The sequence below is a fragment of the Choristoneura fumiferana genome, chromosome 16 (genome assembly GCF_025370935.1).
Source record: "Choristoneura fumiferana chromosome 16, NRCan_CFum_1, whole genome shotgun sequence".
Classification (NCBI taxonomy): domain Eukaryota; kingdom Metazoa; phylum Arthropoda; class Insecta; order Lepidoptera; family Tortricidae; genus Choristoneura; species Choristoneura fumiferana.
The window spans coordinates 3,966,285-3,981,742 of NC_133487.1; the positions used below are offsets into that span (position 1 = coordinate 3,966,285).

General features: G+C 35.9%; 1 pseudogene; it reads right to left on the minus strand.

Annotated features, from left to right (window-relative positions):
• Positions 1–47: 47 nt before the first annotated feature.
• Positions 48–13,917, minus strand: LOC141436286 (uncharacterized; annotated as a pseudogene).
• Between the last annotated feature and the right edge of the window lie 1,541 nt (positions 13,918–15,458).

Here is a 15,458-nt window from a genome sequence, read left to right on the forward strand (position 1 = left end):
GAATAAATGTAGGTCATAACATATTCGCTATTGTGTCCTAAATGATTCCTATGGTGTTTCAGATGACGATACGGAAGGTTCTGACACAGATGTCCACTGCCGGGGCCTTGTAATGAAACCGATATCAATCGGTCGAGATCCTCTTATGCACCTACGGTCGATGCAGACGCATCGTCAGGACCGTCATGATCGTCAGATTATTGTAAAACCGTTTGAATTGAAGTTCGTTACCAAAAATTGTGCGTTTTAATAAAGTAACAGCTTGTAAACTAGAAAAATTTATTTCCATAGAATCTTTAATAACATCCAATCGTATTAGTATTACCTTGTATTACAACTTTATCAATCTGTTCCTTCGCCACTAAACAGCTAAATAAAAGGTAATAATGTTGTCATTCTTTTCTAGGACTGCAAATTCAATAAATTAAGTATTACTTATTTCCATGTTTATTTAAAATTTGAATTAAACTGCCTAAACAAGGTGCGTAATAATCTGGCTGAATCATGTGCGCAAGCATTTTTTCTTCCGTAAAATGCGTGAGAACTAACAATGTTTGGAATCCTACGTTTTTGCCCAGAGCGACGTCTTGTTCAATCCTGTAACAAGAGATAAAGATAAAATATTTAAAAGTAGAAGTGTTTTGTCTCATATATGACATTGGAAAGAAACGAATACATCATCACCTGATGTTAAATGAACACTATCATCCCTAGAACCGGCCAAGTTAAGTAAGCCATTTGTTCACATTATACGGATTCCATGTCACTCTCCACGACGGATCATAGCACCCTGTATATATTATCACATTCTTTTTATTTACTCACATATCTCCTATGAACAAGACCCTGCTGGCATCCGTGACTCCTGCCCGTTTCATCGCAAATTCGCCGTACAGTTTCGATGGCTTGCCCAAACCAATGGGTGTTCGGCCAGTATATTCAGCCACTATTTCTGCAAACACTGCCACTCCTGCGCAAAAAATCCAAGTTGATAGTTATGCAAAAAGAGATCAACCCCATTCTTAACCCCCGACGCAAAAGAGGGGTGTTATAAGTTTGACCCTTATGTGTGTCTGTCTGTCTGTGGCACCGTAGCTCTTAAATGGATGGACCGATTTGAATGCGGTTTTTTTATTAGAAAGCAGGTTTTCTAGCGATGATGTTTTAACAAAATCGGTTCAGCCGTTTTTGAGATATTGAACTTTGAAGTGACAAAGGCGGGGGTTTTCCGACTTTTTGTTTGTTAGGTTATTTCGAGAAATGAGTTAGATATGCCATTAAAAATGTGATAACAAAAAATTGAACCATGAAAATATTTTTCTACCAGTTTGAAGTCGGTGATGTCTCAGCATGAGCCAGCAGGAGTGGGTTATAGTCGTCTACCTCACACACATACTCGTACTATATATTGCGCTTCTATCACTCCTGCTGGCTCGTACTGAGGCACCGACTTCAAACTGGTGGAAAATTATTTTCATGGTTTCTTGTAGTCTGTTCACTTTTTTGTTATAATTTTTTTTTCACGCTTTTTAGTGTAAATAAGCCAAGATACAATAGTTTAATGTCAACTGCTACCTTTTACGAAAGATTGCTTTTTCCGAAGCGTGCATTACGACGAGCATAAATTGCATGACAAATGTGGTAATGTTATTGAAATTCAACCCATGAAATACTTGTTATTGAGTAGTAGCTTCGGTGGTTAAATGTGTTCTTAATCATCAGTTCCACTTCTTCAAATGATGATATTCAAGAGCAAATGCACGAGTTACTACTACTACCTATAAAGTTTATAGGTAGTAGTAACTATTTAATATACCTAATTTACCATAGGTGTCCCTACGATATTTGAAGAGTGCCCTCGATTTCCTTAGGATCCAATCATCTGATCCTGATTTAGTGCTTAAATGGGACCTAATTGGAAGTATTTCTATATAAATGACGTAATTCTGAGGTAGTAACAATAAAAAAAAAAAAAAACAACCGAATTGATAACCTCCTCCTTTTTTTGAAGTCGGTTAAAAACTAGATTTTTTGTTACATATTCTGGTGAAAACCAATTTTTAAGACTTCATTTCACTGGAAAAATTAAATTAAGTTTAAAACGACTATCTGCAAAGATGTGCTTTTTTTACCCCGACGCAAAAAATCAAGTTTGTTGTATGGGAGCCCCCTTAAATATGTATTTTATTTTAATTTAATTAATTTTTATTTTAAAGTGATTACAGAACTAAATATTCTGTGAATATTTCAAGCGTCTACCTGTTGTCGTTATTAATATCAAGCAAAATACGGCAAAAAAATCACGTTTGTTGTATGGGAGCCCCCTTAAATATTTATTTTATTTTATTTTAAGTATTTGTTGTTATAACGGCCATAGTAATACATAATCTTTGAACATTTCAAGTTGTTCGATACAGCGCCATCTATAGTTCACCTGCTGAACTCGTAATGACTATATCTCGTAGCTTGCTAATTAATCAAAATGATCGATGCCCGTTGACATTCATAAACCTCATTAGTTACAAAATAAAACACAAAATGTGGTGGCGCTAGTATCGCACATCAATAAAAATAAGGTTTTTAAGTTTGTTTGTCACTGTTCCATTGCAATCGGCTTCGGAGCCAAAAAACCAACCGATCTCTCATTTCGGGCACCGAATTTTACACAAGTGTCTACATATTACGGCTCAAGAGATAGAGCCCTGTGACTGTGACAGACGGTCAGACAGACAGACAGCTGAGTCTCAGTAATAGGGTTCCGTTGGCACCATTTGGGTACGGAACCCTAAAAATTAATTGTGTTTGGTGTAGTGTGTAATTCAGAGCATTTTGTATGTTCTTAATTATTATTATACGACTTAATCGGACCAAAAAGTCGGTACTAGAGTAGGTTTCGACTTTGCTGTGTTGTAGCCTTGATTCAATGTGTTTTTAGTGTTTTGTTTATCTCGAATAAATAGTTAAAACCACTTGAACCCACTTGTCCTCGTTAGCGTGTTGGGTTGGACGTAGCGTAGCGCGTCGTGCATGTTTCTTACAATGGTTGGCTGCAATGCCTGCATACGCCTTATTAATTTGAAAGCCTTCCTAAAGCCTCAATTATTTTTATTAAAATCTCCTTTTTAGGGTTCCGGAGCCAAAATGGAAAAAAGAGAACCCTTATAGTTTCGCTATGTCTGTCTGTCTGTCTGTCCGTACGCGGCTTTCCTCAGGGACTATCAATGATAAAAAGCTGTAATTTTGCACGGATATAGATGCCAACAAAATAGTACAATAAAAAAAAATTCTTCAAAGTAAGTGTTCCATATATTGATTATTCTATGAAACAAAAATATGAGAAAAAATATCTTTTAAACGAAATTCTATTAAAATGTTGTCTGCGAAACAACGTAGGTACAACCCATTTTTAGACCTATTTTGATAGGTATTCAATTAAGCTGAAATTTAGCATAAAGTACTTATGAAAATTACAGTAAGCAAAAAAAGCTTGAATTGAACAATAATCATGGACTTTGTTTAATCATGTGTAATAAAACAGAAGTTTTCTTTTAATCGACTTCAAAAAAAGGAGGAGCTTATCAATTCGGTTGATTTCTTTTTATCTTAAAATTAATTACTATCTTTTTCTTTTATTGGCAACAAGAAATGGTGAATTGGTTATACTTAAAAAAAATTCGTCAACCAAACCTGAAGAAATTATGTGGCAACCGTTTTCGGAATTTCAACAAAGAGTTCGTGCGACCTTAATTTTCTAATTCCTCATTGAGACCTGGTGTGCACCTGAAAATCATTTTGGAAAATGCAAAATGAAAGTGCCATTACAAAATAAAAATATGAAAAAAAAAACAAAACTCAGGGAAGGAGTAAGGAAAACGTTACGTTGTTAGATATGACTTAAATTGTTGTTAAAAAAAGCTGAAAAATATTTAGAAGTTTCAACCGCTTTCATTACCGTGGATTATTACTGCATTGACAGAATACTTTGGCAACAAAATCAAAAACATGGAATGGTAAGCCAAGTCTGAATAGTCATCTTTTCATCAATAGCCCTAAAGTTACCAGGTTATTCGAGTGTTTCAACCACCTCATTTCTGTGGTCACATTTTTTTATGAATGGGCTGTAGAATTTGACGACATTTTTCGTTTTTTTTAAGACGTCCTGTATTTTTACTATGCAATTTGGAAACTGTAACAGAATCTACTAAATCAACAGCGTGCCCACGGAAATCATACAGAATAAACGGCCAAATAATGTCGCGCACCTGAATTCGGTTAAAACTTGCAAATACTCCAAAAACACCATTAAAAAACTACGTACAAAACAATACCTCACCTAAAGCCAATCCATCCCCGAAAGGTACGTACTTGTCTGTCGGCCCGTTAATAAAGAGCACTTCAGGCCTTCTCAAATAAGCCTGTGCTTTGTACATCTTGGGCATGTTCACTTTGTAGTCGCTGTCAAACACCACTGCACCAATTTCAGGGTCATCCACCAAATACTCCCCGTATTTGGCGAAACTGTCGTAACCTACGTCTGGCTGAAATAATAAACTTATATAAATTGACGAAGAAAATGTATTTTTTATAGTTTAGATATAACATAAACTATAGAATGACCACTGACACAAAATAATAAATGATGATAATTGTATGTCTTTGCTAAGCACAAGTACGAGTACTTACAAGCAAGATCTTGTTTAAGTCAAGTCACATCTCTTTGATGGTGACAAAGGGTGACAAAGAAAACATTGCTATGGTTGCTATTATCATATATAAACTGTCATCAAATGAATTCAGCTAAGGAAACCATTCAATTAAGTCATCCTACTATGAAAATGTCTATATCAAGTGCTGCACAGACAGTACTGTTTAGTTATATTGTTGAGTTACTAAATAAGATCTTTTTAATCCTAAAGACTGAATTGCTTCAGTGGCTCAAAATTACTCACATTTCACTGCATCCCCTTCAAAATCACCATGACTAATAGCATCATCTCATCTTGGCCACGTCCCACTGTATGGTGAGTACAGGCCCGCAGAATGAGAGGACTTAAATTGGGTCATAGTACCCACTCGTGCCCAATAATACCCAAAATTGGGAACTTCACCACACACATTCACACCATTTAATTTCTTTGCAGGTGTATGTGCTTTATCGTAAAGCTCATGGTACATTTTAAACGTAATTTGGACTAAAAAATATACGTACTCCATATTTGCATTTAAATCCATTAGCCTCCAATGTTTTTATAGTCTCCTGACAAGTAACGCAATAGACATGCTTGTCAAAATTTATAGCTTTTAGATACTCCGCTATAGCTTTTGATGGTGTTGTGAGATTTTCCTGAAAAAAAAATGTTATTATTATAATAACAGCCTATTGTCTCTATTTCTATATTTCATATTGACTGAAAAGGCCTCTCCTGTTGATGGTACACAACCCTAAAAAAACCGGGCAAGGTGCGAGTCGGACTGGCGCACCGAGGGTTCCGTACACATTTATATTTATTTATTTATTTATTTTAGGGATAATAAACAGTTTTACATAATATATTACAATGTAAGTTAAAATAAAGTGTTACTCTATGTACAATCAACGACATTATCCACACCTACTACACCGACTGTGAAACTATAATCAGTTGTCAAACATCGGACTGCTGTACATTTAAACTCATTTATAGGTATTTAAGTAAACGGGAATCGTCGGGTGTCTTGAAGATATTTCTCGGTTTTTTCCGAGTAATTTAATACATCCAGTGTATGCAGAGCCTTACTCTTAAGCAAAATGTACGAAGTGTGGGGTCAGATTTTATTGGTGATGATATTTACAGACAGACATAAAAAATCAAGATTTTGAGACTTTTCTAGTTGGTTTTGTTATAATAGCTACCTTCATACCAAATATCAAGATTCTGAGCTCACGGGAAGTACCCTGTAGGTTTTGATTCCCTTGCGAGATTCCAAAATTTGCGGAAATTTGCAGCATAAACCGCTGCATCTTTTGATTGCGTTGGCTTAGAAGTTTGATTTTTTCACAGCTCCAAGGGACAGTAGATCCAGTACCTATTTATTATATTTAAATTTCAGGTTGATAACGCGTTCCCGAGAAAAAGGGTCTTGACAGACAGACAGACGGTCAAAAAGTGATTATATAAGGGTTCCGTTTTTTCCTTTTGAGGTACAGAACCCTAAAAATCACCATTTAAATCGATTTATTTCATATATACTTACAATTCCATCTTCTATACCAGCGTTTTTGAAGAACATGTTATAATTTTCATCAGATCTTACACTGTTGTTGGAAAGAAAATGGACTTGCTTCCCGATTTGTTTCATAAATTTCAAAAAATCCCCTTTCCTGCTAGCGGCTCAGATGCCCATAAGACACCTGTAAATACAAATAAGTTTCAATAATATTAAAAAAAATACTATTCATATCCGAATAATAAAGATAAAATATATGAACTTTTTGTTTATCAACAGTTGTGATGGTTAAAATGACACAAGCTGAATGTAGCTCTAAATCAGCCTTTAACCAGAATTATTAAGCTTTACAAAAGATACAGTTCCAGGTAATATTAAGACTGCACAAAAGAGATTTTCAGGCCCTAAGTATACAACCTTGCTAATAAAGGGCTACTTAAGAGGCGGAAATTTACTCTGAATATTAGATACATCATACAGTATCATCTTATTTATTTATCTTATTCTCATAGCAAGATAAAAACCTTCAGATTGGATAAGTCTGATTTGTGAGGTAAGTTATTGTCTTGTGTAGCTGCAGTTGCAATTGTTTCTGCTGTATGCTCTTTTATAGAGTAGGTAGCACAAGTTATTATAAAAGCCATTAACTAAATTAAAATTGACAACGGTCAGTGCAAGATCAATTTTTAAATGTTTTTGGATAGGTATAAGTAGTAGTGTACTTATAAAAAGTCTGATTTATTGTAGGTACAATACTAACTTTGAAATACAAGCTGTTTTAAAGAGTTAGATATTACGCCAGATTTATAATTTTGTAAGCATAATTTTCTACCCTGTTCTGAATAATTATTAACCTACACGCGACTATTTATACGTACTCCTCCCAATGACCATAATAATAGAGTATTTGACAACTCCTATTTTGAATACTTATACAGGGTGTCCCAGAAGTACCACGTCACAGTGACACCAGAGGTAGGCCAGCTCAAGAGGAACCTAACCAACCTAACATGACCCCAGTAAAAGTTGCACGGTTTTCGAGTTATTACCGAAATAAAGATATTTGGGGATACTCCCCTTTGTCTTGACATTTTTAGTACCAGCATCGACTTGGAAAGCTCTTGATAACAGTTTTTTATGTGTATCGAATTGTGAATAGTTACTTCAGAAGTGCAGTGTGTTATTTTGTCAGTAACTACCGTAAAATGCTGAAAAAAACTTTATTAATCTTGATTTAAGTTGTCTCAAAAATAAGAATTTCAACTTTAACCATCTGCCATGGAAAAAAATTACTAGAAACAAAACAACAAATAACGCCAATAAATTAGACATGTTATGCAGATTCAGAAATGGTATGACACATGTATCTTACTTAAATAACATTAGGCATTCTTATCACTTTGCTGATGCCGCAAGCCGTCACTGTTAAGTAAAAACATGTTACATTACCTACTAATTTATTGAATCAGGCGTTACTTTGCCGAGGTTCATATTAATGAACTAGTGTTGCCCAAATTCAGTCTTGGTCTTGCAGTCTTGGTCTTGTTCTTGCGTTTTTGCAAGACCAAGACCAAGAACAAGACCGCGTATTTTTAGCAAGACCAAGACCAAGACTGACCGTGCAAGACTTGAGCAAGAACAAGACATAGCCTGCAAGACTCTTGCGTCTTGCAGCTAGGACTTAGCGCTATTTCACTGAGTAGTTAGGTGTAACAGTTCGGTGTATAGGTAGGTACGCTTAGGAATTCTATGAGACGCAAAAAACTGTATCAAAGAATATGAAGAACTGGACCTATGCGCATTACGACTAATACCATAAACATAGCGAATAAAAAAATATCTATTAAAATCAAACTGAGTGCATGCATAGTTATGTTTTAACCATCGGCACTTTGATAATGCGGCATCAAAGGTTTTGTACTTACTTCTCAAAGAAATTTGCCGCTTTTCGGAAGTACATGTATAAATCATAAATGTTTATTAAGAAACAGTTACTTCCATGGAAAACGACATATAGGTCAGTTGATTTTTCGAATTTCTTATCAAATCTTCAGTTATTTATTAATCTGCTTGATCTTTACTATGGCTATGTTAATTCAAGCTCACAATGTTCCAATTCTAATACGTTTTTCTAAGATTTAAAGTAAACTTTAATAAATAGTAAAAGACTAATAGGTAATTGCAAGACTTGCAAGACTCTTGCTGCAAGACCAAGACCAAGACCAAGACTGGGAGCGCAAGACCAAGACCAAGACCAAGACCAGGTGTATTGGCGCAAGACCAAGACCAAGACTGGCTAAGTCTCGTCTTGTTCTTGCATTTGGGCAACACTATAATGAACTGAAAAATTACCTACTTTGCTCACCCGCGACCTTATGATAGCTACGTTTATACTAGAAATGTGTGTTCATTCAGTTCCTCCTTCTCCACACTGCAAAAATACAGGGTAGTTCGAAGGACTCGCGCTGCTAGCAGACTTGACACCCCACACTTCAGTCTACTCGTGACCACGGCCACTGTAATGTTGCCGAAACGTCGAGGTAAATATTACTCGTGTGTGTTAACGTGATAAGTCCCGTTGGTGGTATTATGAATATGAATGAAAATCACGAAAGTTTAAAACGTTAGATAATATTATTTGGTTAACGCTATAATCTGGACATCTTTAAGGTCAAAGTGAACAGACACCTTCTAGACAACGTGTACCATCTTAGGCCTCATCTTCGCCTTCCATCAGGCAAGATTGAGGCCAAAAGTAAGCCTATTAAAAATATTCTAAAACCCGATTTATTTCAATGAAATATTGTGGACTGAAGAATCGGCTTGCAAAAGGGATGGATATTTCAATTTACACAACGTCCATAGCTGGCAGACAGAAAACCAACACAGACACATGAAGAACGAGAAGATCGGTCCCAATACAATTCAAAATTAATTTGTGGACTGGAATTCTTAATGGACAAATTGTGGACCGGTCGAGTTGCCTCCTATTCTGAATGGTAGAAACTATTTACAGTTTTTGCAAAACGACCTGCCTGTTTATTAGAAGATGTACCGTTGGCACTGACACGAACCATGTGGTACCAACAAGATGGTTTCTCGGCACATTACGCTCGGCTAGTCCGTGAGCACCTCAGCGAAACATTCCCTGAGAGATGGATTGGTCGATTGGGACCAATTTTATGGCCACCGCGTTCCCCGGATCTAAACCCACTAGATTTTTTTTATTGGGGATGTTTAAAAGACAAAGTTTACGCGAAACCAATACGCTCTGAAGAAGAATTGCGGCAACGAGTATTCGACGCGGCCCGTACCATATCGGAAGTCAGTTTACGAAAATTGAGCCGAAATTTTATTAAACGATGTTTTTTGTGCATCAGAGTCCATGGGAGACAATTTAAACATTTATTGTGAACTAAATTTATTCCAATAAATGAATGAAAGATAAACTGTTTTTAACCACCCACCACGCATAAAGAAGGGTGTAATAAGTTTGACCGCTATGTCTGTCTGTCTGTCTGTGGTACCGTAGCTCTTAAACGCGTAAACCGATTTGAATGCGTTTTTTTATTATTTGAAAGCAGGTTTTCTAGCGATGGTTCTAAGACATATTCTATCAAAATCGTTTCAGCCGCTTTTGAAATATTGAACTTTGAAGTGACAAAGTTAGGGATTTTCCAACTTTTTTTTGGTTAGGTTATATCCGGTTCTTTAGGATCCGGTCCTAGCTTTGAAAGAGAGACAAATATTAATATTTAACCTTCGTGCATTTGGCAAAATAATTGTATCAGATAATAGATGAGCTATCGCTATACACAGCATTTTTGTACCACTTAGCAGGGACTGCTTTCGGAGTTCCAGTTTTAAGTTGGTTCGATAGGGCTTCGCTAAAGTGATAATAATGTCTAATGTTCTTGGAGTAAGATACATGTGTCATACCATTTCTGAATCTGCATAACATGTCTAATTTATTGGCGTTATTTGTTTGTTTCGTTTCTAGTAATTTTTTTTCATGGCAGACGGTTAAAGTTGAAATTCATGTTTTTGAGACAACTTAAATCAAGATTAATTATTTTTTTTTCAGCTTTTTACGGTAGTTACTGACAAAATAACACACTACACTTCTGAAGTAACTATTCACGATTCGATACACATAAAAAACTGTTATTAAAAGCTTTCCAAGTCGATGCTGGTACTAAAAATGTCAAGATAAAGAGGAGTATCCCAAAAATCTTTATTTCGGTAATAACTCGAAAACCGTGCAACTTTTATTGGGGTCATGTTAGGTTGGTTAGGTTCCTCTTGAGCTGGCCTCTCTGGTGTGTGACGTGGTACTTCTGGGACACCCTGTATAAGAAACACAGCCAATGTAAAAAAAATCGAATCTGTAGTGATATTTTGGTCAATCAACTTTTTAGTGGTTTGTTGCCATGGTAACGGCTCCTGGGTTACCTATTAAAAGAATTATTTCATGGGGTACAAATCCACTAAAAGTTGGGAGTTGTTACTGTTTTAAGGCAATTCCTTCATGGCTCATCTAAGCGTGCTAATAGTATAAATTGCAAACATTTTTTTAACAAAGTGATGTGAATTGATGTGTGTGTGTGAGAGAGTTTTAACTGATGTCTTCTGAATCACGGGACAAAATAAAAAGTTGATTGACTCATTTACGTGTGTAAAGTGCTTCTGATGTATGACGTATTAAATATGCTTGCATTTTTTTCTGTCCAACTTTAAAGTTTTAGATCTTTATAGCTCTATATATTGGATGATCAATCCAAATGGGTCATTAGGGAGAAGTCAGAATCTATAAGAGATAGTGAAATCTGTTCTTATTACGAGTAAATGCAATTTTTATTAAATCTAAAATCGAAGCCATGTTTTCTGAGAACACATTTCGCTATCTCTCATAGTTTCTGACTTCTCTATATTTGGATTGGTCACCCTGTATATATATATATCTTTAAGGGTAAGTAAAATAAAGTTTTTTTGTTCGATACTACATTATATATTGTGAAGCTGCTGACAAAGAAGTTATTTTAGAAACACCATCCAAAAAACCATAATTAAAAGAGTGTCATCCATCCATACTAATTATAAATGCGAAAGTGTGTGTGTTTGTATGTTTGTGTGTTTGTATGTAGTGTTAATGTGCAGCTGGCCAAGTTACAGGCTCAGCCTAGTTTGGTCACTGCTAAAAAAACTAGTAAAATTCCGTTTTCCGGAAAAATAAACCGTTTTATATATTTTTTTATTTTAATATGCACCCAGTCAGAGTGCCTGTCCAACTTATTAGCATCTCTGGATGAGCAAGATTGCTATTGCGTCTATAATAATAAGTTACTCTGAATGTTCTTTTTTTCACTGCCACCTACTAGTTGTAGCATTAAAATTATTGTCTCCCTTTTTAACTAAAAATTATAACAAAAAAATTTAACCTATATCTAGAATGAGACCTGAATTAGGCAATGGGATCCCGAAAGTAAACAGGAGTCATTGCAGTGGAAATTTAAAGAAGCCACCCAGGAAGTTCAAAGTTCGTCCATCGGCAGGTAAACTAATGGCAACACACGGATGGGATTTTACTAATTGAATACCTGCCAAAAAAAACTACAATGAATGCTGATTATTACACAAATTTACTACATCTGCTTAGAGAATCAATAAAAGAAAAACGAAGAGGCAAACTGAGCAAAGGAGCACGACAATGCCGCAGTGCACACTGCTCGCACAACAAAGCTGGCTGTCCAAAAATAGCTTCAAAGAAATCAATCACCAAATTCAAAAAATCAAATCATTTATTCAGTAAAAAGGCCGCAATGGGCACTTTTATACGTCATTTTTTAAACTGCCAGCGCTTTCGGAAAGACCATCATTGCCAAGTGCAGCTTCAAAAGTATCAAACACACACACGCACTCTCGCATTAATGAGATTAGTTAGATACGACTATTTCACATTAGTGTGTCAATTGTTGTTTAGTTATGAGTTCGGAACGCAGGAAGTTTACACATTGTGAGTGTAGGCACCTCGCCAAAAATTACGGGAAACTATATAAAATACGTAAACAACTAAAAATTTCCATGGTAATAACCTAATCAACAAAGAGTTGGAAAACACCCAACTTTGTCTCTTCAAAGTACAATATCTCAAAAACGGCTAAACCTATTTTGATGAAACATGTTTAAGAACCATTGCTAGAAAAGCTGGTTTCAAATAAAAAAAACCTCATTCAAATCGGTTCACCCGTTTAAGAGCTATGGTACAGTCACCAGTATTAATATCTGACACAGCGGAGCGTGCAAAAATATCTGACACGTCCTTCCGGCCCTAGAAATAGAGTCGTAACAGATATTTTTGCACGCTTGTTGTGTCAGATAGATAGATAGATGGTGCTGGTGACTGTACCACAGATAGACACACAGGCACACATAGCGGTCAAACTTATAACACCACTCTTTTTGCGGTGGGCGTTAAAAAGACAGTTGAATTTCTAAAAAACAAAAGACTAAACAAAAAGGCAATTTGTACAGCGCCACGCTGTCTACTTTCATTCAATGCAACAGATTCACGAATGTATCTATGCGCGTACACATCGCTGCTTTAAAACAAAAGGGCCACAACTCAAAATTGTTAATTACTTAGAAACCAACCTATAAACAAAATTTATTTTAAAGGTATAATTACTATACCTTTAAAACCTTACCTTATATATATATAAGGTTATTATAATTTTATAGTAAGCTTAGTTATTGTGTTAGGTACCTATAATTTTGTGTGAATTTTGAAGCATATTTTTATTATTGCCCCGTGAATTGTCCCGTGATATTATGTGGGTATTTCTTATGTTATGGCGCAACATTATTGGTTATACAATTATCATAAAGCAAAGTATGTATCAAAACCTTTTGACTTAAAAGAAAAAATCACAAGCAAAGCAAGCATTTATTTTGAGCAAAAGAGACATTTCATATAAAAAAACTCTTTAGTATAAAACAATAATAATATACGAGTATAAGGCGTTTTTTTTTCCTATACGGGCGTTATTCAAAATGTGGCAGTTTTGTCCTATAAATAATTGTGTATTTTTTTGTTTTTATAAGTGAAACGAACACTCCCCAAAATGTGTCAGTTTTATCCTAAAGTTTTATAATAAATGTTCAGTTTATCATAAGCGAAACGGACGTGTTCCCAAATGTGGCCCTGTTGCCCATAAAATTCGCTCACAAAGTTGGAAACTTTTCCAGAAACGAATTGCAACTAAAAATATGGCCCCTTTGCCCTGAACTTAGCCATCAACGCGTCAAAATGCCAAAGGGGCGCATGCGTATATTTCACGTTAATAGGCCGATTTTAACGGGTGTCTTCGTGACATATAAAAATAAGGCTGATTTTGGACACATTTTTTAACTAAAATTGATTTTGGAAAATTTTGACTTATGGCCCTTTTGTTTATAAGCAGCGACATACGCGTCGATTCATTAATAAAATTCATAACTCACCATCACAATCCGACATAACATAATCAAAGGAGTCCAAAAACTTCGCCAGTTCCTCCGAATTTACTTTCAGCAGATCCACAGGCGCCATATTAACTTGATATCACTGTTTATTTAAATCAACACATAATTTCAAAACAAAAATTCCGCGCAATTTCGCGTTTAAAAACGCGTGTGTTCATAACCTCTTTGTGTTTCCAAATGCGGAGTCGGCTCGGCACCGCTTACGTTATAATTCGACGTTGAAACGCGTTCCCATTGGCTGGCGTCAACGTTTCCACGTGGTACGAGATAAGATAACGTAAATAATTTTACTGAACTAAAAGAATTTCCTTGCTCACCCGCGACCTTACGATAGCTAAGCTTATGCAAAATATGCGTGTTCATGCAGTTCCTCCACCTCCACACTGTAAGAACACACACAAATCACACAAACCCATCTATCACCACCACCACACTACACTGACGCGTTTCGAACTCAATCAGAGCTCATCTTCAGAGTGACACAACCGTACACCATGCTACCAGTTGTTAGACTCACGGTAGCATCATGTATGTGGTGGTGATTTTGTTTTATTAAGTATTGTGGGTTATGATTAATCAATTGACCGCGATAATTACTTGAGTGATAACAAAGTGCAAAACCATTGTTTTTGATTTGTGAAAGAAATTCGTTTGTTTCTTAAAATGTCTATATATTAATCGAATGCACTTTTAAGAAAGAGATAAAGAAAATAAATCTATATTTACACAAAACAAGTCACAATAGATAGTACCTATGTGTTATTAGTTGCGGTTTCATTTTAGTTGGTACCTACAAGATGATTTATGGTCGCCATATTTATTTTTGTATTCAACATACCAGGCATAGTATAGGTATCAGTTGACAATGAGCACAAGGAAAATGTCGGAAACTTGCCATATCGATCGGGAGTATCTACGCTACGTCACCGTAGCAGCAACCTTGGACGGAGGGCATCCGACAAGCGAATGTCAGCCAGCCGGGAATATCTATGGAATCAATATACGAGTAATTATTGGGTATATAAGTTGTGGGGTCCGGCTTGAATAAACTTGGTAACAAAATTGATAGAAATATACCCCAAGTTAGTTCAGAACTAACTGTTTATCCTACATCCATAATTACTAGCATATTTTTCCTACACAGTTTTATTTGTTATCCTGGACTGTTGGGCACAGGCCTCCTATCAGAATGAGAGATCTTGGGCCGAAGTTGCCACGCGGGCCTGTGCAAATTGAGAACTTTGCAACATTGATTTTCTTCGCAGATTTGTGCTGGTTTCTTCACGATGTTTAACTTCACAATAAAGAACTCGGCAAGATTCAAATGTAATTTCGCACGTGAATTCGAATAAACTAAAACACTAGGGCAACACGCAATTCTGTGTAACTATTTTAATTATAATCAAAATTATGACCTGTCGTTTTGCCGATTTTAATTACGCAGATTTTCGTCTCGCAAATAACTATTGGCCGATTTTTATTTTGGCCGAGCAACGTTTGGTATAATTTCGTTACGCTTATTATTCGTTTCGCCAGAATAGCGATAGGCAGATTTACGTTTAGTCGATTGTTTATTTCGCAATTGTTTCAGTTAACCAAACAACCTGTTCGCCGAAACACGATAAGCAGAGTTATCACATGGCAGCAAAATGTAGTTAGGTGCGATGACGAGCATCAGCGAGAAAGGAGTAGAATTGTGACCAAGAACGCACGAGCCGAGCGAGCGAAGC